Source organism: Diabrotica virgifera, chromosome 4 (genome assembly GCF_917563875.1).
Source record: "Diabrotica virgifera virgifera chromosome 4, PGI_DIABVI_V3a".
In the NCBI taxonomy this organism is placed as follows: domain Eukaryota; kingdom Metazoa; phylum Arthropoda; class Insecta; order Coleoptera; family Chrysomelidae; genus Diabrotica; species Diabrotica virgifera.
In genome coordinates this window covers 130391710-130416824 of record NC_065446.1, presented here as the reverse complement: position 1 = coordinate 130416824, position 25115 = coordinate 130391710, and the positions used below count along the sequence as shown (strand labels likewise).

Genomic DNA, 25115 nt, shown 5'->3' with positions numbered 1-25115 from the left:
CCTCAATTTATTAGTTTTGTTATATTTATACGTATTTTACTTAAATGCAAGCAGATTTGTTTATTGTAATAAGAATACATAAAAATTGTCATTCCAGGTCGATCACATCAGATTTCTTTCTTGATTTTTCTTTGGAAAAATTATCTATAATGTCGTCATAATTTACCGCCTTTGTTACTTCACTTTCTATGGAAAAAATCGACAAATTGTTAAGACGTTCTTGCGTCATACTTGATCGGAAATTATTTTTTTTTTCTCTGATTCTGGCCTTGGTTTAGAACTAGAACCTTTAGCCACGTAATTGTATAACTTATCACTAACTCAGGTGTAATGTGTAGTGTGTGTGTTGAGTAAATGTCTTGTTACTTTGCAAAGTCGACGTCATTGTCTTTGCAAAGAGACGCTAATTGTATCCGAACGTCTGCGGTCCCTCCGGTGAGTAACGATCCCAAGGAAATTATTTTCATGACTATTATTTTAAATTCTTGACATTTTTGAAAATGATCTTTCAGCGGACACGTTGGTTGGCAACTGGGAAGCACAAATAAATGCGCAAAGCAATATCAAAATTAGGGAAAATATCTTTCAATCCACTCTTCTTTAAATATTTAGATATGTCAATTATTTGTGATTGGTGATTTTAAGTGAATGCATTCATGAATGAATGGTGTAGGTATCTATTAGTGCAGTCAGTAAGGGAATTTGGCTCCGAATTCCATCCTACTGCATCAATTTACTTGATATTTTCACTGTAAGTAGGGAATAGTTCAAGAAACAAAGACTACGCTATATCCTATGACGCTTTTAACTTAGGGGTGGTTCCCACCCGTTTTCGGGGGTGGAACTTTTTATCAAACTAACACCGGAAGTGCCAGAGAACCTAATTTTAAGCCATAACTGTTTTATAAATTTTTTTGAAAACTCAATACTTTTTGAGTTATTCGTGGTTAAAAATTTGCCATTTTCATTGAAAAATGACACTTTTCGGAGACTGTTTTTGGGAATACCATAAAAATTGTGCATCTAACGAAAAAAACTATATAAAACATTTTTGTAGTTTATGAAAAATCAGAGAGATTCATTTTTTCATAAATCTTCTAATTTTAATAAAAAAAGAGATGGTAGGTGAAAAAAGATTTTTTTTTGTGCATGCTCAAATCGGTGTATTCAACTTAAAATAATAGAGAAATTGTCGATTTTAGGGGTATATTGCTACCAATACCTTTTGTAGTGCTTGAAAAGACCTTTAAAGTGAGAACTGTTAAATGTAAATGTCGGTTACATTCAAACTAAGCGAGATATGGTGCAAAAAACTTATGACTAATAGTCTAAGAGCTAGTGAACCCTCCGACTAACGGTCGGCCTGTAAGGCTAAAAATTTTTCTAGTGATAATTCATAGCACACCAAGGCTAAAAACCATGACCTGGCAGGCCTCAACGGTGCACGTGTATCTACCAGGTGAATCGAAAAGTGCAAATTTAGGGGGTAAAATAAACTTTCTCCTGTAAGGTTTAAATTTAAGTATGTGTTTGAGTAAGTCATTTAGAAGAAATGCGTACAATGACAGGCGATTCTGAAGAGCATAAGACCTTGCCAGGCGAGGGGAAAAATTAGGGGTTTTTCCTAAAATTATTCTTTTTGCATCGAACAAATTTTTTTTAGGTTTTTTGAATCATTTCAAACAGAAAATGTCTTTAGTAATTTTTCTCTTAAGTTGATAGTTTTTGTTATATGAGCGATTGAAAATTTTGAAAATTGAGAAATCGGCCATTTTTAACCCTAAATCGGACATTTATCTAAAAATTTCAATGTTGCCAAGGTACGTAGATATTCTTTAAACATTGATTGATGAAATCCCGAAGAGCTTTTTGCAATAAAATATCGAAAACCCCTTTGTTTTTTTAATTGCTAATCAAGCGTGTGCGACACTGTAGTATAAGTGAGGACGTTTGAGTTTGTATAAATTCATTATCTCGAGAATGGACAAATTTCAAGAGAAATCCTCAGATAGGTCGATTTTTATTTTTGAATTAGGGCTTTTTGGCATATATATAATACTAGTGACGTCATCCATCTCGGCGTGATGACGTAATCGATGATTTTTTTAAATAAGAGTAGGGGTTGTGTGATAGCTCATTTGAAAGGTTATTTAATTCTCTATTCGGTAATATAAACATTAACATAATTATTTATGCAGGGTGTACAAAAAAAAATTTCTTCTATTTGTCAAATTTAATCAAAGTTAATTTAATAAAAAAAAATGTTTTTGTACACCCTGTATAAATAATTATGTTAGTGTTTATATTAGTGAATAGAAAATTCAATAACCTTTCAAATGAGCTATCACACAACCCCTACTCTCATTTAAAAAAATCATCGATTACGTCATCACGCTCAGATGGATGACGTCACTAGTATTATATATATGCCAAAAAGTCCTAATTTAAAAATAAAAATCGACCTGTCTGAGGATTTCTCTTGAAATTTGCCCATTCTCGAGATAATGAATTTATGCAAACTCAAACGTCCTCACTTATACTACAGTGTCGCACCTGCTTGATAAGCAATTAAAAAAACAAAGGGGTTTTCGATATTTTATTGCAAAAAACTCTTCGGGATTTCATCAATCAATGTTTAAAGAATATCTACGTATCTTGGCAACATTGAAATTTTTAGATAAATGTCCGATTTGGGGTTAAAAATGGCCGATTTCGCAATTTTCAAAATTTTCAATCGCTTATATAACAAAAACTATAACCTTAAGAGAAAAATCACTAAAGACTTTTCTGTTTGGAATGATTTAAAAAACCTAAAAAAAATTTGTTCGATGCAAAAAGAATAATTTTAGGAAAAACCCCTAATCTTTCCCCTCGCCTGGCAAGGTCTTATGCTCTTCAGAATCGCCTGTCATTGTACACATTTCTTCTGAATGACTTACTCAAACACATACTTAAATTTAAACCTTACAGGAGACAGTTTATTTTACCCCCTAAATTTGCACTTTTTGATTCACCTGGTAGATACACGTGCACCACTGAGGCCTGCCAGGTCATGGTTTTTAGCCTTGGTGTGCTATGAACTATCACTAGAAAAATTTCTAGCCTTACAGGACGACCGTTAGTCGGAGGGTTCACTAGCTCTTAGACTATAATGTATTTTAAGAAAAAATGAGAAGTATATTTAACCCCATCATCCACCAGAATTTAAATGCATCGTTTTTCTGCTAGAATACCTTCTACTGTAGTGTTATTTCTATATTGAAAAAGTTGGACGGGTTTAAAATGAATGATCTTTGAAAAAATAAGATCACACTATAGAGCGCATTTTTAAATTTTCTTAAAAATCTTCCTTTTTCTCCATGTAATTCGAAAGTGATAAGAGATACGTAAAAAAATACCTTACAAAAATGTAGGTTTTTTTTAGATAACAATTTTATTTTTCTATCATTACTGTATCTCATTATCATTTTCGAGTTACAAAGAGAAAAAGGAAGATTTAAAAAAAATTAAAAATGCTCTCTATAATTTGATCTTATTTATCTTTTTCAAAAACCATACATTTTAAACCCGTCTAAACTTGTTGAACATAGAAATAACACTATAGTAAAAGGTATTGCAGAAGCAAAACGGCATTTAAATCTGGTGGATGAGAATTAAAATATACATACTGTTCCGAACTTTAACGAAAAAACACAGTATGATTGTTACACCCAGTATAAAATGACATTTACCTGTCTAGCAACAATATTAATACATCGAGATTCTTAAATAATAAAGCTATAAGATACTAAGAAAATCACTCAAATCGGACAACAGGTTTAAGAAATTCGAGGCATCAAACGTGTATAATTCATCTAGTGACCTAAATTTTTTGCCCGCTAGTGTAATACAAACAAACACAATATTTGACAGTTTGCCTCCCAAACGTCAGAGTATTGGAATGCCCCATGTGGGATAGGTATCTCATATTATAAACGTACCACGTATCTTTTTCAAATTTCATTTTTTTTATACTTTTTGGCAACTTATAAGTACAGTTATACCAAATTGCATATTAAAACACAGTGTCATTGTCTTTTTTAAATAACAATAATTCACAATGCCAGCGGCGGCGGCGTGTAGTAACAGCTAGAACATTTCAAACAGCACGCGTTATTTCCAGCAGTAGCTAATTTGGTTCACGCAACAATACTTCACTAATACTGATGTGATTATTGGCGCCAGTGTATAGATTTATTTGCGTCGTTATTCATATTGGCGCTCTTCATTATCCATCGTCATTCACTCGAGTGCGACGCTTTAAAATAATCTTGGATTAAACGATATAAATCAACGAGCCAAACATCTCTCTTTCAGATTTCTGATTAGTAATATATGCAGCTAATAAAATCGTATATTTTCACGAAATTCATTTAATGTATTACTCTATTGAGACCGTGCAAGATCGGCAAAGCGACACCTATTTCTACGCTCTGCAACTTTATTCGCACTTTTAATTATATTGGCCAATTACATTAGTCCTGGTTACTGGATAATTGTCAAGGCCATAGTCCAAAAAAATAATAAGAAAAAAAATAAGATTCAGGTTATGTTATTAAAACGTAAACAATTGTTTGTAGTAAATAAAATTAGTTATTAAAATGCAGTACTGCAAGCAAAATACAATTAATTAAATTTACCTTTATATAATAATTGCATATCCTATCAATATTGTGGAGCAACATATAATTTTCTTCTTCAATGACAGTAGATATGAAATGTACGTCAATTTGACAATTTTAATTGACAATATGAATTATTTAAGAAAGTTAAAATATTTCTCCGCTATTCGCGCACGATCGTTTCTCAATTCCCTTCCAAGTACTTGCACACTGCGAATAGTAGACCGGTCAGATTTGTAGGCTTTGGTAGTTCTGCTTTAAGCTACAGTGAAACTGCTGTTTTTTCTGGAACTTAAATATGTAATTTATTATTTTTATTATCCCTGTTGGTTATGGCGTACTCCGCCTGCCTGTTCTTAATTTCCAGTTTCGTCGATCGTTCCATTCGCCAGGGTGAAGGTTTCCTTTCCGACATTGCCTTCTGAATGCCGCCTAGCCAGGATTGTTTCGGCCTTCCTCTCTTCCTTCTTTCTCTTAGCATCCATTTTAAAATTTGTTTTGGCAGCCTGACGTCGTCGATTCTTTCTACATTACCATACCAGATCAGTTGTCTACTTTGGATTTAATCTATGATAGTGTAACGTTATAAACGTCACATCTTTTTAGTGTTTGTTTTACTCGTGTTTTCCTTAAAATTTATTTGGCGTCGTCTTATAGGCAACTTTCTTTTCATTCTCATTATATCCTGAAACAATCATGTTCTATGCATCGCTATCATTTTGATGACATGACAGCGACAACATACCCCATTCGACCATATAACAATTTATGGAGGTGACAGAATTACTTTATTTAAACTACACTAGCTGTACACTAATAATAACTCATTTTTTCATTACGATCTCCTTGGGGTAAATGTGTATTACTGTACGATAAATTAATAGTGAAACTTATACTCATAATAGACGAGCGGCACACCCCCAAAAAATTGCTTATTTCTCGATATACCCACCACGGTTAGGTGAATGGCTAATTTTAGTCATACTTTATGTTTTTGATGGTGCTGAAAACGAAAATGAAGTTTATTTTAAACTTTAGGTGGAGGAATACTGTCAAAATCGCAATTTTACCCTAAAAATTAAAAAAATTAATCACGGATCTCCTTGGGGTAAATGTGTATTACTGTACGATAAATTAATAGTGAAACTTATACTCATAATAGACGAGCGGCACACCCCCAAAAAATTGCTTATTTCTCGATATACCCACCACGGTTAGGTGAATGGCTAATTTTAGTCATACTTTATGTTTTTGATGGTGCTGAAAACGAAAATGAAGTTTATTTTAAACTTTAGGTGGAGGAATACTGTCAAAATCGCAATTTTACCCTAAAAATTAAAAAAATTAATCACGTTTTTTTCGTTTAACTGGCTACAACTATGTTCCATTTTAATATTTTTTTCTAAAGTTTATATAGTATATTAATATATTGCTCACTTTTCTAAAGATAAGGGTACCTGCTTCAAGCGCTTAGTCTTATTATTTTAGTAAAAGTTATGAATTTTTTAAAGTAAAAGGTACAGATCCGTGAATTGCAAAATTTAATCGCAAAAGTTGAGCGAAAAAATTTGAAATTTATCTTTTATTCACGTTCATGTTAAAACATAGAGTACATAGAAGTTTTATGGAAAGTTTTTGATCAAAAAGTTTTATAGCAAAAAAATGGTGCAACTTTTAATATCGACGTTATAGATCCCCAAATAACACTTATTTTTCGAGATACTGACCATGGGTGGTAAATTGCTAATTTTGGTCTTAGTTTAAGTTTTTGATAGTGCTGAAAACGAAAATAAAGTTTATTTTTAATTTTAGGTGGGGGATCATGGCCAAAATCGCAATTTTACCCAAAAAAAAAATGAAATCACGTTTTTGTTAAAATTAAAAGTTGCACCACTTTTTTTTTCTATAACACATTTAGATCTAAAACTCCCCACAAAACTTCTTTGGATTCTAAATTTTAATATAAATGTGATCAATAAGATAAATTTTAAATTTTGTCACCTAACTTTTGCGATTTAACTTTGCAATTCACGAATTTGCACGTTTTATTTTAAAAAATTCATAAGTTTTACGAAAAAAAACTGAAAGCCTACAACAGATCTTACAGTATTCACAAAGGTGAGAACTATATGCTGTAAAAATTTCAGAGAAAAATGTTAAAATGAAAGAAAGTTGTAGCGAGTTAAAGCAAAAAAAAAGGTGATTTCATTTTTTAGGTTAAAATTGCCATTTTGACTACGTTCCACCACATAAAATTAAAAATAAACTTCATTCGTTTTTTGCACCATCCAGAATATAAAGAAAAACCAAAATTAGCCATTCACCGCCCATTGTCAGTATCTCGAAAAATAGGTAAGTGTTATTTTGGGGATGTATAACATCGATATTAAAAGTTGCTCCATTTTTTTTTCTATAAAACATTTAGATCTAACATTTTCTAGAAAACTTCTTTGGACTCTATGTTTAACACAAACGTGATTAAAAAGCTAAATTTCAAATTTCGTTACTTAACTTTTCCGATTAAACTTTACAATTCACAAATCTGCACCTTTTACTTTAAAAAATTCATAACTTTTATTAGAATAACAATGCTTATTTGCACCATTGTCTTTAGAAAGGTAAGAACTATATACCTACTTTAAAAAGTTCAGAAAAAAATGTTAAAATGGAACAGAGTTGTGGTGGAGGATATTTTTTACCTATGTTTTTGAGCCTTGAAAATCGTCATCTTTCGTTTTTTTTTTCAGTTTTAAATTGTTAATAACTCGAAAACGATCAATTTTGAAGAAAAATTACAAAAAATCTTTTTTATTTAGAATGATCCAATAAATCTGAAATAATATCTGTTAAGTCGAAAAATTTTTTTTTTAAATTTATAAAAACAGTCATTTTTAATTATTAATTAAATTTAGTTGGAACAACATTCGATCGGACACCCCATATTTTTTGTCCAATAAATCCATTTTGTCCATTATTTTATCCAATAAATCTGAAATAATATCTGTTAAGTCGAAAATTTTTTTTTTTAATTTATAAAAACAGTCATTTTTAATTATTAATTAAATTTAGTTGGAACAACATTCGATCGGACACCCCATATTTTTTGTAATTGTTAACATGCTAAATTACGTATCCAATAATTTTTATTCGGTAAACAGATAGGTGAAGGTCGACCTTATATCGTATCTCTACTTACCCTAAAAAGTGCCTGAAAGAATCGATTTCGGTTTACAAACTACCTCTAGAGTGAATTTTTGGGAAAGTACAGTTGTTTATAAACAAACCTACCTACATCTCCACCTTTAACTACAATTATTATACTCGCGGTTAATTATTGTTATGTTATGTAACCAATACCAACATTGGAACTAATATAATAATATAAGAAACAATTCTTAAAGAACAGTAATATTTTTTCTACATGGATAGTTTCAATCAGATACAGATTGTTAACGTTGTTTCAGTTCACTTAGTTTTGCGTTCTGGATAATTACTATAAAATTATATCGGTCGGTTATTCTTAATTGAATTACACAATTGCAATTTTGTTTACCGATCGATTTCGCTGGACGTAATGATTATTTTAGGTTGGTTTGACACTGTCTGGGGAATTCCAGTCACAAAAATTGGGTTATTTCATGTTGTTAAATTTCGGTCCTGAAGGGATCATTTTATTCTAATTCCAGTTAATTGCATCTCTTATAGTCCATTTCAAATCAATGTAAAATAATATGAATATTATGTTACCTAATTTAAAATTACCTGCACAAATCGCTATAGATCAATCAGGAATATCAGAGAAGTAAGCAAAATGAGAATGGCCGCATATGAAATGCCTCCCGAAAAAGGGTTTCTTACCTGTCGCTAAAATGGTCACATACGAATTGCCTCCCAAGCTTTAAATAAATTACATGCTTCTAATCTTTATGTGAAGGTGAGACGTTGCCACATCTCCGTCCCTTTGTAAATTTTTGGCAACATTGGTATTTTGTTATTTTATTTATTTTATTTTCAACCCTTATTGTATTAAACATTATTGGCACTAGGCGCTATTTATAAATTTCAACTAACTTATACATATGTAATTAGTTTTATAACTATTATAATATATTTTATAATAACCATTATTTTTTGTTATTAATAATTTAACAAAAAATGCAAAAACATAATAAATATTTTATAGATTTATTAAAAATAACATCACAAAAAACTTATTTGGAAAATATTACAAAATGTGTATATAAATATAAAATTACAAAATATTTTTCCTAAAGTATCCCGCACAAACCTTATGGAAATTAGGTTAGTGAAAATAGTGGATTTCGTTCATACTTGGGGAAATACTCTTTGAAGTATCCTGATAAAAAGTTCTCATGGGCACAACTAAATCGTCTGAAGGATTTTTAAGATATAGAGGAACAAACTCGGAAAATTATAAGATTTACTGGGAATTCCAATTCCCTGAGTTACTGGTTATCTGGCAACATGTAGAAGTTTGGATCAAGGAAAAGTACTAGTAGTCTAGGATTTTTTCCTGACTATCCAATGGCGACCTTTACTTTGGCCTTGACCTTCAACGGACGTCATCTTCTACAGTTTCGAGGATTTTCGGCATTAAATTGATATAAACAGATTACTCATGGATTTTTGGGATCGCTAAACACTAATATGCCATCAGAATGGACCTCCGGAGGACGTGGTGGCCAGGGCCACTGCAAGGGACGTCATCTTCTAGAGTTTCTAGAGTTCACTTTGACATCTAGTGATGGTGTATAAAAAGCACAGCCCACGCCAGCACTTTGTTTTGAAGCATTCTCGTGGTTATGATCTAATATTGATTAAATTATCGTATTTTCACATCCTTGTGTGTTCACAAATGATTTGCAGGTTTTTTAGTACATGTGCACCGTTTAACTGTATCTTTGGCCAAAATTTTTTGAAAACCGAATATAAAACCATCAATTATGATAGTAAAGGCTTGCCCTTTTGACTGACATTTATCGTTGATTCCATTATTTCGGATGTTATGACTTAAACCCAATTTGATCTTGAAATCGACGAATGAGAAGCTTGGAATAGACAAACTGACTGATGCAGGAACTAATAAACTTTCAAGTATTTATACAACATTTAGCCCATTAGCACAATTTACAAAAGAGAATATAAACAAACAAAAAGATTAAGGTAAAAGTACCTATTCATGGAATTATAAAATGGAATTATAAATATGAGAGAGATTAGAATCGGAATTGGAATTACCCAGAAAAGCTGGATATTAGATTTTCGGGTAACAACCTTCTTTTCTAAAAAGAAATATGTCGTACTGTGAAATATTTATGTGAAACAAATTTTATGTACACTGCAATAAGAATTAGAAAAATCAAAATAGATAGATACTACCTATTTAAATTATGATTTGCAACATTGTGTCATTATACAGAGATTAAATAGACAAAATATCAGCCTAAATTATTAACTAAACGGAGGCATTTCGATTGTACCTGGGAGGCATTTCATGTATGAAAATATTTACCTGAAAAAGTGGGAGGCATTTCGATAACGCCGATGAGAATACCTTTATAATATAATGAGAATGCCTTTATATAAAGGTACCTATACATATGCGCGCCGCTCGGTGCGCGCGCATCATGTTTTTCAGATTAGTACGTGTTTTAAACAGTGCGCGCCGTTTGTGCGCCTCTTGAAAACACGTGCTAATCTAACGAACATGCCACGCGCGAGCTGCGAGCACGCCGAGCAAAACGCATATGTATACATACCTTTATACTACACAAATAACAGTAAAGTAACAGGTAACTACAGACTGGGAAGTAGGTTTAATTGTACCTTTCCTGAAGAAAGCTCATGATAATACTTGCACTAACTGTAGAGGAATTACCTTGATTTTGTATACCAGAGTCAAACCAGACATAACTGCCAGAGGAGCAAAGATTGTTCTCGCATTTGCAGATGACGTAGATGCAGTAGCACAGACAACACTGGAAGTTAAGGATATAGTTTCGAAATTTGAAGAAACAACACTAAACGTCGGCCTGAAAATAAATGACGAAAAAACTAAATACATGGTCGTGTCAAGAAAGGAACGACAGCAAATAAGACAAAACATTACCATAAACGACCACAAACGATCATATTTTTGAGGTGGTCAAAGAATTTAAATACCTAGGAACAACTATTACCAGTGACAACACAGAAGAACGGGAGGTTGAAATACTAATACTGGCGGAAAATATATCTTTATTTGCCGTTCAACAGCTAATTAGGTCAAAGATTCTCTCAAGACGTGCCAAAATCCAAATGTACAAAACTATACGACGACCAGCAGTGACATACGGAAGTAAAACATGAACATTAAGAAAGAAAGAAATCTATAAATTATTACCATGGGAACGCAAAATCCTGCGAGTTATACATATATCGTCCCTGCCATTTCCAACAATCGAATGTGAAAAGTGTAGTCCAGAAAGCCACTGCGCATCCGCTAGGAAAAATATTCTAATTCGGATTTTTTGCACAATCTTACTCAAAAAGGACTCCTTTTAACAAATTTGCATGTTGCCAGGGCCAAAAGGTGGTCAAAAATTTTAAACTTTTTTTTTTGTTTTTTTCCTAAAATTTTTTTTTTTGCATAGAAAAAAGTTTTTTTTTAATTTTTTGGATCATTCCAAACAGAAAAGGTCTTTAGTGACTTTTCTCTAAAAATGATAGTTTTTGACATATAAGCGATTAAAAATTGAAAAATTGCGAAATCGGCCATTTTTAACCCTCAAAAACTATGTGAAAAACTGAAAATTTCAATACTGCCAAGGTAGGTAGATATTCTTTAAACATCGATTGATGAAATCCCCAAGAGTTTTTTGCAATATAATTTTCAAAACTCCTTTGTTTTTCAATTGCTAATCAAGCGTGCGCGACACTATTTTCCACCGACGCGACAGTATGGTGCAAATGAAAGGAATAGATTCGTTATTTCGTAAACCGGCGACATTAAGGAAAAATCCCGAAACAGGTCGCTTTTTATTTTTAAGTTATGATATTGTGGCATATATGGTATACTAGTGACGTCATCCGTCTGGGCGTGATGACGTAATCGATGATTTTTTTAAATGGGAATAGAGGTCGTCTGGTAGCTCATTTGAAATGTTCTTCAATTCTCTAATCAGTAATGTAAACATTTACATAATTATTTATACAGGGTGTCCTTCTACTTCTTTATTTGTCAAATAATTTAATTTAATAAAAAAATTTTGGACACCCTGTATAAATAATTATGTAAATGTTTACATTACTGAATAGAGAATTGAAGAACCTTTCAAATGAGCTAGCACACGACCCCTATTCTCATTTAAAAAAATCATCGATTACGTCATCACGTTCAGATGGATGACGTCAGTAGTATACCATATATGCCACAATACCATAACTTAAAAATAAAAATCGACCGGTTTCGGGATTTTTCCTTAAAGTCGCCGGTTTACGAAATAACGAATTTATTCCTTTCATTTGCACCATACTGTCGGTGGAAAATAGTGTCGCGCACGCTTGAATAACAATTAGAAAACAAAGGAGTTTTGAATATTGTTTTGCAAAAAACTCTTCGGGATTTCATCAATCGACGTTTAAAGAATATCTACCTGCCTTGGCAACATTCAAATTTTCAGTTTTTCACATAGTTTTTGAGGGTTAAAAATGGCCGATTTCGCAATTTTTCAATTTTTAATCGCTTATATGTCAAAAACTATCATTTTTAGAGAAAAGTCACTAAAGACTTTTTCTGTTTGGAATGATCCAGAAAAAATGAAAAAACTTTTTTCCATGCAAAAAAAAATAAGTTTAGGAAAAAAAAAAAAAAAACGTTTAAAAAATTTTTGACCACTTTTTGGTCCTGGCAACATGCAAATTTGTTAAAAGGAGCCCTTTTTGAGTAAGATTGTGCAAAAAATCCGTATTAGAATATTTTTCCTAGCGGATGCGCAGTGGCTTTCTGGACTAGTGGTACTTTTCAGGAGAGCAAAATAACTTTTTTTAGAGACTCCTGAATCAGCGCATTGACCAATGGGAAAATTTTTATATTTTTTGTATGTAATGTTTAATCCTTGTTAGATTGATAACAAATTTGAACTGCTTATCATTTTTTTCTTTCCAAAAAATCACATTCGTTACTTTGCTTTTTGTATAAAGATTTGTTTCGGTCCGATGATTCAAAGTAGCGAATGTACAATAGCGAATAACTGTATAATCAAATAATGAAAATCCGTTAAAATGAAATCATAAACTGCCTCACAAGAAATTATTGGAAGCGATACTGAAACAAAATTCGCACTAATTGTAAACACGCGTATTTTATTCTTCTCAGCAGTTTAGCATTCTCGACAGTTTACAGATTATAATTGAATAACTGTTGAATAAATTACAACACAAACTAACGAATGTGACACATTTGACATTTAGCGTTGTACAATAATATACCTTTAGTCATATTTATACAAAACAAAAGTATCGAAGATAACCATTTTCGTCAGTTTGCAGTCAACCAAATGAAAAAATCTTCATATTCGACGGTTTAAACAGCATATTTCCCGCGCTCCTAGTGAAGCTACAATAACGAGAATTTGCCACAAGATGTATGACGTATAATGCGAGGGCAAGGTATTGAATCTGAAAAACCCGATTTTTCATATTCGATAGTTGGAAATGGTAGGGACGATATGGTTCTTGCAGGAACAGTGTGACAAATTAATAGAGAAGCAGATACAACAATGAATTAGAGATTCTCTTCGGGCAAGGAAACATCTTGAGATACATAAAAGATGATATACTAAGATGGGCAGGACACGTGGTACGGGGTGATTACGACAGACTGATTAAAAATGTTTTTTAGGAAAAGGTAGAAGACCGGCAGGACGGCCTAGAAACAGGTGGAAAGATGCAGTCAGAGAAGACCTGCAGAAGATGGAAGTGAGACCATGGGAAATAGTAGCACAGGATTGGAACCAATGGAAGACAATAGAACGCAGCAAAGACTCACTAAGAGTTGTAAAAGCCAAAGATGATGATGAATTACCCTGATTAGCCTAGTTACAAAAATATACAAAAAATATTAGAAAAGAAACTGAGACGTACCTACAATAGAACTAACACTAGATAAATGCTAAAGTGGTTTTAGACTAGGTATATGAACGTAGGATCATATTTTTAAGATCAATAAGATAATTAACAAAAGGCTATCGAAAGAACGGAAGACATACCTATAGACAGCTTTTCTATAGACAACTAACAAGAAGCAAGCGTGTAAATAAAGTCGATTTTACGAAAAAAATCTAAAAAGTATATTAAAATACTCCATTTACCTCCAGAAATATAAAATAACAAAATAATACAAGCCTATAATTTTAAATGAAAAGCGAACAATGCCTCATTTGTATAACACACTTAATTTTTATTCGGTCCGCTGTCGTTCAATCACAACTTTACAATAATATAAAAAATAATATATGATCTGCTTGTATTGTTCTACCCTTAACAGCCGTTTATGATTCTCAAAAACCTACAGAGCAAGGTTCATATAAAATTTCCCGGAGTATACCTAAAAACTTAAATTATTGCATTTTGACCAGGTTTTCGGCGAAATTCACCACTGTGCGTCATTCGATAAACCTCGTCGATTCATAATTCCAATAGCAAATTCCATAGCTTCAGAATCAGGTAATCATATAAAAACGTAAACTTTGAATACCATGTAACATATGAAATTTTATAAAATCCTAATGCAACAAGTCACCCAGTCTGTCCGGTACGGTTTCGATATATAAACATTGAATGACGTTTAATAAACGTCATTTTATTTTATTATATATTTTTTGGAACAGCTTTAGAATGACTGAATTGAGTTAGCTAATTTCGATTTTAAAACATTATTTGTGGAAATCGAAGGAAGGTTTAAAAGGTGAGAAAATGTGATGAAAATTGTAAAGAACTAAAAACAACAATGTTCTTTTCATATTATTACACAATTATAATAAACTCCTTTAGATTTACGTGACTACTAAAACTGCGGCTAAATTCCTTCCAAGCTCTCATTCCTTAAAACAAAGTCGAGAAAACGTAGCACCTAGCCAACCTTACTCTTAGCTCTAACTCCAGATTTCTTGCGCAGAGCACTTTTCTCATTTTAGAAAGAGACTTTCCACCTAACAGCCTCAGTTTTCTCTGTCGCAATTGTCACTTTGTTTTAGATGGCAGCGAGCAGTCTAGGTATTATGTCTATGATTGCAACAGAATGGCGCATGGCATATCGAACATTACTAAAATTCTAGTAGTAATAAAACCGAATAGCAACCTGCATTGCATAAAACCAAATGACCAGTGATGCGAGGAAAATTAACTAAGGAGTTACTTGCGTGCCTGACGCTGATCTATCATACAACCGTACAACTCAGCTAAAATATTATTAATTAAGTATTACGTAATCGCGATATGAAAATTTCATATCGCGATTTATTTAATAAAAATGAGTTTGTTGTTGTACAGCTGCAATCACTGAATAGTTTTCACCTTTACTTTTACATTTATTTTGCTTTATTGTTTGACTTATTTATTTGCCTTTTATTTTGATTTTTTTAAATTTAACCAACCTATTCTGGATCCACCGCTGGTAATGAACGTCATTTTGATTTAAGAAGTGCGTTTAAACGTGGCAAACATTCAAAAAATCCGCTACCAGATTTGTAATGGCGCAGCGGTACATTTGTAAATTTTAAATTTGTAAATTGTACAAGCAGTAAGTAAATGATAAGGATTAATAGCTCTGCAGTCCTTGTTAGCCTTCCTTAAAGTCCTTCTTCTTATTTTTCTTCTTCTTCTTCTTCTTCTTAGCCTTCTATCGTAAATTTTGGACATAGGCCTCCCCAAACTCCTTCCTCTTCTTCTTCTTCTAGTGGCGACTCCACTAATAAAGGTTGGCTATATACATTGAAAATTCGTCTCTATCTTCTGCTTTTCTGAAAAACGTCTATGTGTTTAACCCGGTCCAGTCGCGAATGTTTTTCAGCCAGGATATTTGTCCTCTACCAGGACCCCTTTTTCCTTCGATTTTACCCTTCATAATCTGCTGTAATAACTAGTACTTATCATTTCTAAGTATGCTCAAATATGCTGTTTTTCTCTTTTTAATGGTGGTCAAAAGTTCTCTGTCTCTTCTCATGATCGGTCCACGGTATTTTCAAGATTCTTCTGAAAAGCCACATCTCAAAAGCTTCATGCTTTCTCATTATGTCAACATTAACAGTCCAAGCTTCGACACCATAAAGAAGAATAGAGTGGATGTAACATTTAACCATCCGATATCGGATTTACAGATTTAGTCTCTGGTTACTTAGAGATTTCCTCTACTTCAATAAAGCTGCTCTTGATTGCTCTATTCTTGATCGAATTTCTGATTTCGGATTTTATCCTTCGTAATCCAGACTCCTAAGTATTTCATTTTATCCACTTGTTCGGTATCTTCATTTTTTATCTGGATCCTTGTTATGCCTTTACCCCTCTTTCTGATCACCATGGTTTTTGTTTTCTTTTTGTTTATTGTTAAACCAAACTGTTCCCCAGTATTACAAATTTTGTTTAGAAGCGTCTGGAGGTCTTTCTCACTTTCAGCGATAATCACTGTATCGTCGGCATAACGAATGTTATTCATATTTTCACCATTTATCTTGATCCCTTCTGTGCTCTTTTCAAATGCTTTTATAAATAGCTCTTCGGAGTATATATTAAATAGTGATGGTGAAAGTACACAGCACTGTCTCACTCCTCTACTTATCTGTTGCGCATCCGTGCTATTTCCATCTAATGTTACAACAGCCTGTTGGTTCCAATAAAGGTTTCTCACTATATCACTGTATCATTTGTGTCGAGTCCTTTCCGATTTAGACATTCCATAAGAATGTTATGATTAACTTTGTCGAAAGCTTTCTCATAGTCTATTAATGCGACGAAAAGATATTTTTGTTGGTCTCGACATTTTTAGGCAAGAGTTGTGAAAATATACAGAGCTTCTACTGTTCCGAAGCCCGTACGAAAGCCAAAACGAAGAGGTTTTATTGAATGACCAACAAGATAATCAGATTTAAATGTACTGGACTTCTTCCCAAGACGTTATTAGAAAATTAAATTTTTAATGCCATTCCTGCTTCGCTGAAAGAAATAAGACGGCGAATTGTGCATAAAGATAGTCTATAGTGGAAGTAACATTCAGATGGCAGTGTACGGATATAGGACAACAGTGTTTCCAGTTCTACTGCCATTGTAAATTTTGCTGCTTTTTTAAAATAAGCAGGGCCAAACTTTAAAAAAAAAGGGCACAAAAGTGTAGTATTTTTCCATTTTACATTCATAAATATTTACCAAACTATATTTCTTTTATAGGAGCCGGTGAAACAAAAAAAAAGAAGAACTTCTGTTGGAGTGAATGTAAAGACAGTGATATACTCCAACAGAAGTAAGGAAAATGAAAGTAACTGTAAGCTAGATATATATAAATAATAATAAGATAGTGTAGTGGAAGAAAGGGGAAGTAAAATGAAAATAAACAGGAAATACCTTCTCGCTGGAGAGGCTGAAGTATATAACCAAGTATATAGTACCAAATAATTAATAACATAATACGTCAACCAAATGTCTGAAATATAAGCAGAATAATTACTCAAACCACAAACTTTAAATGTTCCCAAATCAATCCCTTCATCGAAAGACTTCAAGGTAAAGTCTGATGCTACAATCCATAAAATTAGCACCAGAGGAGGTGCTAAACCATGTTTCCTGTAGGTGCAGGTAGAAAGATGACAAAAATGGGACTGTAATGTCCCATAGCTTGCTCCCAAATCGACATACTCCCAATGGTGACTTGACTGTGGCCGTGGCTGGAATCGACGCCTTCCAGGTAGTTGAAGGATCTACATGTTAGGTTTTAATATTTCTCCCAAATGGCTAAAAACAAGCATTTCCCAGTCTTAGTTTCAATTTCCAATCGAACATGTGTGAGAAAAACAAGAGAAGAAGTAATGAGGAAGAGGTTTTTAGGATGAACAGCAAATAAAAACATCCATTAGCAAGGCTTATCAAATGTAAAAAAGGCATGACTTTGACCTTGAGGTAGAATTTGGATACAGAATATGATATTTAGAATAAAATATTATAAGATAATTATATTGCTCCTGTGATATGAGCATAGTATTAGATATTTTTTTCACAATTTATCAGATATTGGGTGTGGACAGACTTCAAACTTTATTAACTAAAAATTAAGACTATTAGAACTTTCTCCAAACAAATATTGTACACGGTGGAATGAATAAAAGAAACTAAAATCAATAATTAACAAATTTACTGGGAAAATTGAACTGGAAAGAATATTTTAATTGAAAAATGAAATCTAAGATGCAACCTAACCTTTATATGTAAAAAATATTTACCCGAATCTCCTTTATTGGTTATTGTTTTCCTCACGAACACGCTGGATGGATTTAGCAAACCCATGGGACACCATTTACACTTACAATTAAAATGTAGGTATTTCCCAAGGTCCCTATACCATAGGTTGTATGGTAACTTTGACATTGACAAATGAAATATCGTCATCGTGACGTCACCCAGACGATCAATTTTACGAATTGTTTGTAAACATAATAGGATACGTGGTTTGGAGGCTATATTTTGTTGTTAAATATCGTTAGTGTTTTAATTTGTGTTTATATCTTGAGATATAATGTATCTATAGATATCATTAAGTGTTTTTAGTATAATAACTTAAACCCAAAACTCTTTTACAAGTGTTAAGATACATTTTAATGTGTTTGTATTAAGTACCTACTTACTTACTGGATTTTCTTTCTGCTGTATTGTATAGTAAAGGACATTCTTGTATAGAGACATTACAGTTCTGTAATGTATCTTGCGGTTCTTCAGCTTAGACTGCTTAGACTTATTGAACAATATATCTAATTAAGTCTAAGTATAGATAATAGATTTATTATATGTAATTGTTTCATATAAAATTATAACCAATATTGCAGCCATCTGAAGATCGTTTGAATAAACAATTATAAACTAAATGAATATATAAAATGGGGAAAATTCCCTTTATTGCACTGAAATTGTATTTTTTTATAATTTACTGTTAATGTAAAACTTCACAGGTACCTATTGAGTGGAATCATAATGTTTTAATAGTTTTAGATATTATAATCCAGTACCTAACGTAATCAGATGCTCTTATGTTAAACTTAAGGGAAAAACTACTAATTTTGATACATAAATCTTTAGTTGAATCTCTTTTTCACCATGGTTTACATGTAGGAGGAATTTATAATAATGTACTACATGCATTATCCCCAATTCAAAATTATTATATACCTACTCAAAATCATTTAAAAAAGTAAATTGTATTCAATCCATTATTAATATACCTATGATATTTGAATGATTTAGTCCCATATATACACAAGAAAGAATCTCCTTCTGCTTTAATTAAGTAGTAATGCTATTCTACTGCATATATTTAATTGCAATTATATTCTATGATTTTTGCAACTCTACAGGTTTCTACCACATTTTTTAAAGAATATATGAAATAAATAGTCATTAAAAATCCAAACGTATTTTTTTTTAAATGTACACATTTTCAATACATTCCTACTTTCCGAGTTCATTTCAATGAGTGAAGTGAATGAATTTGAATGCAGCATTCTGGGTGACGTCACTCCCGCCATTAGATTCTCGACGCTGATTGGTGGAAAGTTACCATGCAACCTGTCTATTTATGAACCTTGGGTATTTCCCAATAAATTACTTAAAAAATGAAACCTTCCGCCATTATGGAACCAAAAGTTCGTCGACCTACTTCCACGCACTTTCACAGTCAAGTAAAGCACGACCGCCTTGTCAAATTTTCAGATCCCCCAAAGGATATCTCTCACTAGGTGGCGTATATAGTACGTTCCATCAGTGATACCAATATACTTAGGTGTGGCATCGTTGCATGAAATTTTAAATATAAATGATAATAATTAGAAATGGTTAATTACGCGAAAATTAGAGAAATTAATTAATAGATCAAGAGAAAATAATTAAAGATCTAATTTCGTAACGTGAACCGTTACACCGGCCCATAACGTATGATTAAAAACTTTGACAACATTGTAGTTATTTCTGCCATATAGAAAGCACAGGCGTATCTCTGTAACTCTGTCATCTGAATGTGAATTTGAGTATAGTAACCCCTGAAATGGTTGAAAATCTTCGTCGTAATATCGAATAGAGATTTTGTAATTCTATGCACGTTGGTGGATATTCTTAGAACATGTAATTAAATAATTATAGTAATAATTATTTATAGTAATTATTAAAAAATCTTTTTGTTTTGTATTTTGAGAACTATTTCCGAAGTAAAAACCTTGAAACCTTAAAATTAACTTATTTTAAATAAAATTAACAAAATAAAATTTTGGCTTATTCCCAGTAGTAAAAACGGTAAATTCTATTAAGATGTCACAGAACAATAGTTTCGGAATAATACAGAACAGTTTGGCTATTTTATATTTACTCCAATTAGGGAACATCAATAAACTACGTCGTAGTGAAGAGGGTGGGGGAGTTTGCTTATTACGATGATATACGAGAAGAGGGAGGGGGCATGAGTGCATAACTGACGTCATTTTTTGCATTTCAATGTGTCCTTATTGTCTCTATAAATGTAATTTTTACTAGCTTCTACCAGAGGGCAGCAACATTCAAAGTATCAGATAATCATATTATATAAAAACGTAGAGCAGGTATAGGTAAAATTTGCTAATAATTTTAGGCACGATAAGAGTCTATAACTTAAATAGTAGAACCTAAAGGAAAGCGTATGAACATAGTGCCTTCAGTTTTTAGTGGCACATGCGTCGACAGTGGCGCGTCAACCTTTCCACTTATGGACGGGATAAACATATTAAAAGATACACTCCCTCACTCCACGAATATATTTTTTCATTTTTTAAGTTCTATGTGATTAAAAAATAAGACTCAGCGTAATTTTAATCTCCCAAAAACTTCATTTTTCCTTTTTAATTTTTTTTTATGCGGAATGCCATCAATTTTAAAATTTCAAATAATCCCACGCATAATTAGGCCTTTTACAAAACATGTCTATTTTTTATAGACCCGTAGATTGGGTGTAGATATCCTCATAAAAACATTTTTATTATTATTTTTTTTTTTTTGAGAAAATTGTATAACTTTTATTTTGAGTTGACGGCTGGTCTATTTGTTTTTTTCATTTTGTGTATTTTATTAAACACTATATTTTTAATTTTTTGCAGTTTTTTTCCGTAATGTTCGCCACTTTTAACCATCCGAAAATTTGATTTAGGGTTTTTTTGGGATTTTCCCTAGTTTATAGACAAATCAAATCAAATCAATATGTTTTTATTGTTTATACGATAATTAAAGTAAATGAGTCCTTTGGAACATTTAAAAATGGGAGGAACACGTTCAAATCGCCAAAAAACCCATAAAAAGAGTTTTTTGGATTTCTGAAGGAAGGTGGCGAACTTTACGGAAAAATCTGAAAAAAATTAAAAGTATACTGTTAGATAAAACACACAAAATAAAAAAATAGAACATCTAAAATTTATCCTATACGCTTTTTTACAAAAAAATTGAAATTATGAACACTCAACTTATGGGTCTATAAAAAATATACATGTTTTGTAAAGCCTTAGCTATGCGTGTGAATTTTTTGAAATTTTAAAATTGATTGCATCCCACCTAAAAAAAAATAAAAACGAAAACTGAAGTTTTTGAAGGGGGGAAGGGTGAAGGGGAAAGAGGGAAAGGGAGTGGTGGGTAAAAATTACGCTGAGTCTTATTTTTAATCACATAGAACTTACAAAAATGAAAAATATTTAATTCTGGGAGTGAGGGAGGGTACCTTTTAATTTATTTATCCCGTCCATAAGTGGAAAGTTTTTAGATTAGCAAATTTCACCAATACCGGCTATTAGTAATATTATACCAATTTAAACGAAATTGGGAATAAACGAAAAAAAATCCAGAAATAAAATTAAATTAAAAGAAAACATTGAATGGACCTGTGTCATGAGTTGAAATTGCAATGTCGACAAGAAGAAGGGCCTCGCCTATAAACGAAGCTTTACTACGAAGGGATGTTCCCTTGCTTTATAATCTCTCGTTGTTGCTCTTCCGCTATCGTCATTTATGTTTTATATTCGTTTAATGTTAATGTCATTAAAATCATTGCACCAATCTTTAAAATACTTTTAAACCATCCCTGATGACGTCATCCTTTATTTAAAAATAGTCATACATAGTATCAACTAAGGTGAGGTGTTGCAGTAAGTTACATTTTTAGCTTCGGCAAAACAGTACAAAAATATACTAGAAGAAAATATACATGTCTTAATTCGCTATCATTAGAATTCCGTGTATCGAAAACGCCGATACATTTGAACGATTAAAACAATAGTGTGTGTACAAATTTTATTATTAAAATAAACATTTTTATAAAATACTTCGACTATATTATTGCACTAATGAATTTACGAACACTTATTTATACGTATATCAGCAGATAACATGTAAATAAAACAATGCAAATAAAACGACAGAGATACGCTAAATTGCATATAAATAGCACACTTATGATGGTAAAGCGACAAAGTATTTTTTCAGAATTGTCAAAAAATTTAACTGTACGGGGGTGGTATGAAATGTTTTGTATCTAATTTTAAATAAAACATGAATTTATTTCTAACTGTGTATTAGATCAGCGTGTAAAACAAAAAGCACTTGAATAAATCGATTTTTAAATACAGCTCCTATTGACTTGCAACTTTTTGCGGACGGGGTCGAGTTCGCTCCCAATGGTAAGAATTTTCCCTAAACTAAAAAAGGTAGAGTCCGAATTGGCTCCCATAGACAAGATTTATTTTACCTAAACATGTCGAAAATATCACCCAGCTTTGTCACTTCTTTCAAATTTTCTCTTTTTGTTAGAAACAGGTACCTTCCTAGAAATATCTATGGGAAAGGAGGAAGACCTAACCCTTCGGTCCTAACTTAACTTTCGGGTATTAGAGTGTAGAGCGCAAACCGGCCGATTTCAGGTAAGAGCGCAAAACGGTCGAGCGCATACCGGCCGACACCGATAATTTGTGTTAAAATTGCCACATATGCCAATGTTGAACTAAAACAAACTCTAAAAGTATTTGTCTAAAAGTATAATTTTCCTATAAAAAGTCTATATCACTATGTAAATTTCCTAAGCAGTATAAATATTACACGATTTGGCAACAATGTCTAATGTTTCCGCGATTATATGAGAGCCTACCCGCATTCATGCGGGAGCCAATTCGTACCCTTCTAAAATATACCTGAACGAAGCGGAGCGAACTCGACTTCACCCCTTTTTGCATTGTGTTCGGGATGACGCACAGTGGTTCCAAATGTTAAAAACGTGGTCATGAGGCAAAAAAAAATGTCCCTATCTAAGGATTTTCATGTTTACAATTAGTATCTGATACTATCATAGAATCGTAATACGCAGGTATAAGGATCAGACTGGATGTATTCTGGTTCACAGCTAAGGAACAAGTGAGCCATGTCCGCGGTTATTTTGGCCGGAAAAAAAGGGGAAAAAACGCGTAGGTAATCAAAATTTTGTAAAGATACATTCAAAAAGTACAAAATTCTGCATAATTCTGCGACTAATGTTTATTATTTTATCACATTAAGAAGATACAGAATCCCTTTGGTTTAGCTGCCTATAATATCTGCCTATGCATTGCTGGCAGTTTTTTGAATACAAAAGTGGGAACTGACGCATATTACATGATTCTGGCTATTGTTGAGTATGTATGAGTGGTTGTACATAACTAATATGTTTTGAATATTGTATTTCATAATTAAAAAAAATGCATTGGTAATCAGCAATTTCAAAAGTCCCTTATAATATAAAATTTTTAACAAATATGCGTTTAAAATAAAATTTTCCGCCATGTTGGATCCGCCACTTTGTTTTTCCGAAAAAATTATGTCAGATTCGTAATTCCGAATTCCGTAAAGTAATTCCGAAGTTTATAAACAATATACGCTTTTAAAGGTTCATTGCCACGTTTTCGGCATTTGGAAATACACGTCAGGAAGGTTCATTGCCACGTTTTCGGCATGTGACGTCAGGAAAATAGCCTAGAATAGAAAAATGGGTAGAATGCATAATTCCATTTACAGTGCATCCAAATGTGCACAAACATGTCATAATAGTTCCTTATTTTCTATAGGCATATCTCCGTATAAAACATCTAATCATTCTATCATAAGACGGGACGTTCTTATTCTATCGTTCTATGATGCTCTAGACCTAGACAGGTTTCATGTCAAGGTCCCACTACCGTTTCTAGTGGTGTCAATCCCCCACTGACTAACTCTGTCAAGTCAGTCCCTTTCTTCTCAAAATGGATGAATTCTTTATTTTTTTTTAATTTTTGGTGACTCCTTAAGGCCCCGTTTGGCCTGGTAGCTTCAATTTCTAACAGACGAACTTTTTGGGGTAAACGGTGTATTCCATTTTACTATATTCATAGCTAAGCTTGCATTCATAGTTCTTTTAACCAGCGTTTCCCAAATGGTGGGTCGCGACTCGGTACCGGTCCACGAAAGAAAAATGCCGGGTCGCGTCGTCTCGCCGTCTCACATCTTGCATTTTAAGGCCGCGCTCTGACTGACGCCGGCTATCTTTGTGAAATTTTTGACTTCTTGAACAATGTAAATATGACATTAAAAGGTAGCAATGTAAATTCGCCCCCAGGGCAAAAGTATACATCTGCACAATATCACTTTTTTTCGCTAACATGTTAGCTATGCGTATGCCAAATTTCATGTTAATCCAAGCGGTTCATTAAAATTTACAGCAAAAACCGTGAAAGAATGTACTAATGTTGTTCTGAAGCTATTTCCTTGTGGCATTTTTATAATGAACTATTTTAAATGGGAAATAAGCCACAATTTTACCAAAAAAATTAATTTATTAACGTTTCGACGCCCAAGTCGGGTGTCGATGTATAATACTAATTAAACAAAAATGTTGTTGCTTAGTAAAAATTCTTCTAATAATTTATTTAATCTGACTCATTTATATCGGCAATTCAGGCATGTATTATACATTTTAAAGTAGAAGACTTTAAAATGATACTGCCAATATTGACGAGTTGCGTTTCCTGGGACGACTTTACTAAAAGATAGTTCATTCGATTACATGAAATCAACCCCAACTCAAGAATATCCGCCACAAAAAATCATAGCATGTGATCTGTCTGTAAAAAGACAACAAATGCAACGATGGCAGTAAAATTCTTGCGCTAGAGATTCCATAGTAAATCA

At 32.5% G+C, this 25115-nt stretch overlaps 1 protein-coding gene across 1 annotated transcript in view; it reads right to left on the bottom strand.

Annotated features, from left to right (window-relative positions):
- The window catches only part of LOC114334762 (pleckstrin homology domain-containing family G member 5), a 1826648-nt gene that overhangs the window by 1685170 nt on the left and 116363 nt on the right, over positions 1–25115 (bottom strand). The window lies entirely within an intron of this gene.